The sequence below is a fragment of the Vigna radiata genome, chromosome 11, assembly GCF_000741045.1.
Source record: "Vigna radiata var. radiata cultivar VC1973A chromosome 11, Vradiata_ver6, whole genome shotgun sequence".
Taxonomy (NCBI): Eukaryota; Viridiplantae; Streptophyta; class Magnoliopsida; order Fabales; family Fabaceae; genus Vigna; species Vigna radiata.
Window position 1 is genome coordinate 12,978,753 of NC_028361.1, and position 4,979 is coordinate 12,983,731.

Genomic DNA, 4,979 nt, shown 5'->3' on the forward strand with positions numbered 1-4,979 from the left:
TGATATGTTATGTTCTTGAAGGTCATGTTCTTAATTTGACAACTAGGAGGAAAAGAGTAATTAATCCAGAATAGAGATAAAAAAACAAGATATCTAACAAATGCATATACCCCTCCCCCCTTCCCCCCTCAAATAGATGCTAGTTATCACAAGATTATCACATAAGATGTTAATAAAAAAATTTCTCTTTTTTTTTATATCATAATCAAAAAATCATCTAATCTTTATGCTCCCCCTAAATTAATTAATTCAAAAATAATTTAGGTCATTTTAATTCATCAAAATTACTCCCCCTGAATGTAATAATCTCCTTTTAAAAACAAATTCTTAAAACATTTATAATTTTTTTTACGTTTTAACTTAAGATCATTGATTACCACTCATGATAATCTATTATTTGTGATCCAAATTGTCAAAATCAAAATTGTGAGACCGTAATAATCGATTATCACCCCTGGTAATCAATTATTATACATTATTCTTCTAAAAACGCCAATTTGGGCCAAATTTCCATCCTAAGATATATCTAACATTCAAAATTTATTTCAAAGCTCTTAAAATTTACCAAGATACCATAGAGCTCTCTTCTCATTTGGGTCCTTTGAGGTTAAAGACAAACTACTTTATAGCAGGAATCCAAGTATATTTTCCATTAGGAACGTCAAAATTTTTTATTCTACATTTGCTAGAAGTGTGTCCCTTTTTCATACAATAAAAACATGTGACAAAATTTGGATTCCTATAATAGACAGTTCCTCTTTCAACCCATACCCTATAGGTTCTTCCAATTTGATTGTTCTTTTTAAGCACACTCTTAACTTTGAAAGACTTCTTCTTAATTTCATTATTTATACAAGATGTGGATTGTGTAGCCTTCTTAAGCAAATTTTCTAAAATATCAATATTAAACATATGACTTTTGCATGATAGACATTCAATAGGATGTTCAACATTTGCAGACTCTTTCATTTCTAAATTGCAGATTTTATTTCTTAAAATAACTTCCTCGACTAATGCCTTCTCATATTTAATTTGCAATTCTTTAAATACCTTTTTCAAATTTTTATGAGTAGCATTCAATTACTTATATTCATCGAGTAAATCAAAAAAATCCTATTGTAAATCAAATTCACTAGTGTCAAGACTATAGCGACTTACTTGGCTTGCAATGTCATCAATATTAATCGCCAAACACAAGTTGGCCATTTCATTGGATACACTTGGACTAATTGAGTTTGAGTCATTTTCTTCCCAAGCAATGTAAACATTCTTTTTCTTGAAAGACTTCTTTTCTTCACCCTTTTTGAGGTTTGGACAATCCTCATTAACATGACCTTTTTCTCCCCAACCAGAACACTTGTAATTTGAAGAAGATCTTTGTTTCTTCTTCCTATCATTTTTAAATTTTTCCTTACCTTTAGATTTCATGAACTTGAAGAATTTTCTAATCATGTGACTTATATTTTCTTCATTTGAGTCCTCATCTTCAGATTCCTCATCTTTTTCTGAACTCTTGCCTTTCGAATTTTCATCTTTGAAGGCCAACGTTTTCTTCTTTCCTTGGACTTGCTCAACACTCAGTCTATTCAACTCAAGCTCGTGTTCTCTCAATTTTCCAAAAAGCACAGTCATAGGTGATAACGGTCTAAAAACTGTTATTTTTATACTTGAAATTGATATCAAATCACACCCTTTATGGCTTAGAATGAGCTTAAAATCATGCAAAATACTTTGGTTTGATTTCAAGAGAGTCAAAAGTGCTTTTAGAGATATTATGCTTGTTTTTACATTGTTTTGACAGGATTTGATGAGAATTGAATGATGGAAGTGAAGAAAGAAGGACTTAGACTCAAGAAAGGATGAGAAAAGATGAGAAGAAGGAGTCACGTCCACCACTCAACGCCATTTCCAATGCTGAGCGTTAGCTTTCAGAATCGCCTAAAGCTGAGCATCGACGCTGAGGGGAGAAAAGGATAATCACCCACCGCTGAGCATTAGGATTGACCGTTGAGCATCCTGTGATACCGAAGCCCACCATTCGCTGAGTGCCTAACTTATGGGCCTAGGCCAAAATTCTGTTATTTTCTTGTATTATAAATAGACCCAGAACACATCAGAGAGACATCTTTTGGCAGAGAGAGACGTCAGAGCACCTTCTACACTCCTTGGAGGCGGCTTTTTGGATGCTAAGGCTCCAATTTACCAATTCTAGGGTTTATTCTTTCATTCTTTCCATTAATTTCATCTAGTTTCACCATGTCCATGGTGAACTAAACCCTTTGTTGTTGGAAAACAATGTAGTCCTTTTGAATCTCTCTTGTATCAAATTTCTTATTTTATTCATATGCTTTTATTATCAATAGTTTGGGTTTTCTTCTCTGTGCAATAAAGCTTGCATCATTTAACTCATTTGGTGTCATGATCTTTGATTTTGTCGATACAGGGACATACAGGGAAATCTAGAACTGGGAAGAATTCTCTTGATTATGAAATACTGCCTAGGGATAGGAGTAGGACGATTAATTTCTTTAAGCTTATGTGATTAATGCATTAGTAATTACTAGGGAGACTAGGGATAGTAAACTAGTAATTATGGTAGTAGGCTCTTTTCGCTGAGGGATTGGGTTTAGAGTAATTTAAAAAGTTGCATGAACATTGATAATAAAGCGAATTTAATAAGAATAGTAGATATATGAGAGTGAATAAGGATGAAATTGTAAACCCCAACAACTCCATTCATTCATATCTTTATTTTCCAATTGATCAAGCTTTGCATTTGCATGTTTAAATTTCGTTTTGCATCAACACAATTACAAATTATTTTTTTTTCAAGTCTAATGCAATCAATTCACATGAACGTCTAGGCCGTTGAGTCCTTTGGGAAACGACATCTGGACTTACCATTGTTGAGATTGTTGACAACACAATTTCTATATCAATATAGTTTTTGATGATGACAACACAATTTCTATATCGATTCACATGCATATGTTGTTTGTTGTTATTACATGTTCTTATGCATTTTAACCGTTATATCTGTTGAACATGTTTCTTTACTGTGTTACATGTTCCTATGCTGATTGGTTGATATATATCTGGAACGTGTTTATATGCTTTGTGTGCCATGTGCTTTGCATCATTTAAAATGCTTTACTGCACATGTTTTAAAGCTGAAAAACACAAGCACTTTTATGAACTTCTAACTGTATAGCAAAGTTCTAGTATAGTCGATTACATTGCAAATGGATTCGACAATGCTAAAGTCTTTGTGCAGATTTTAAAGATCAGTGTTATGTGTATATTTGAGAAGAAAAGAATTTCAAAATGTTTTACTTGGTTGATGTCGACTATGTGGTTTACGTATTCGACTATATTTGTTGTCTGATTTGGAATTTTGTTATGCTATTGCACTATAACAGCTATATTTTTAAAAGTTAGTTGAGCATTGATGACTTGGTCAACTGTATTGAATGTGTTCTGTTATTTGTTGACCGTGGGCTATTATGTTGACTGAACTGTTATAACTGTTATAATACAGTCGACTGAATTAGTAGCACATTCGACTGAGAATCGGACTGTATAACAGAAATCTATAAATAGACTGAACACAAGTTTGTTCAGAGACTTTTAATGAACTGACAATTTCATTTGTTTCAGATTTCTCTTAGCTCCCAAAAATAATCCAAGAAGACGGTGGTGATCTTTCTAGAACGAGATTCATCGAGGAGACATTGTGCGCTTACACTTGTTGATCATTACCTGCACAAGAAAAGTGCATCTGTTTGATCGTGTTGAAGGCTTGGCATCCTATGAAGACTACTGGAATTGTACCTGTTGTGATACAGGGGGATAGTGCACTTTGAGGATTGTTCAAAGTGGTGTTGCAGATTGTAGAAGAAGTGGATTCTTGCTACAATTCTGGTTTTTTTGTACAACTATATTTTGGTTTTGGGTTAGAGAGGGGATTTATATTTTTGACGTGGAGGTCTTCTATAAATTCCTTGTTGTAAAAACGCAACTATTATAGTGCATTTGCTTCCAAGTGGAAGGACACTAGATGTAGGCATTGTTGGCCGAACCAGTATAAAAACATGTGTTTGATTTTCTCTATTCCTTATCTTTTACATTCGAGTCGACTATATTTCTAACGCAGTCTACTTTGTTTTTTCCGCTGCATACATTTTCTGATTGCTTGCATTTCAAGAAAGTTTAAAAAGTTTTATACTTTGTTTTCAAGATTGTGAAAAGAACATATTTTTGAAACATCACCAATTCACCCCCCCCCCTCTTGGTATAAAGAAGCCTACCTGTTTTCCAACAACCATCTATTCATTACTTGATACAATCTGGTACACTTGCCAGGGTGTAAACAATAGGTACAGACGTCAAGTCTTGAGACTCAGTTATCACAAGAACCTTTGGCTACCACATCTTGTTCAAAGATTTCAGAATTTTATGGTTTAATTCATCAGTGTCAAATTTCTTACCTAAACCAAAAAGATGGTTGACGATATGTGTGAAGCGTTTTTGCACATCACTGATGGTTTCACCTTGTAGCATCATGAACATCTCATATTCTTGTATCAAGGTGTTTTTCCTGGAACTCTTTACATCATCGGTTCCTTCATGTGTTACATGAAGAACTTCCCACATCTCCTAAGACGTTTTGCACACTAAAATCCTGTAAAATTCATCTAATACCAAAGCAGAGAATATTATATTACGAGCTTTTATATAAAATTGAGCTCGTTTGTTTTTTTCTACAATTGATGACGATTGAATATCCATTTATAATGGACAATCAGGGATCACATGGTTCTTTATCTAGAAAAAAGTTAGAGAGTTTGTTAAAAAAAAGGATTGTTTGAGATTTTTGAAATGTGAACCTGACAAGGATTGAGCTTGCTCCTATATGATGGAGAATCAGGAATCACGTAGTTTTGGAAAAAAAAAATGTTTAGTTTAAAAAAATTAACCTC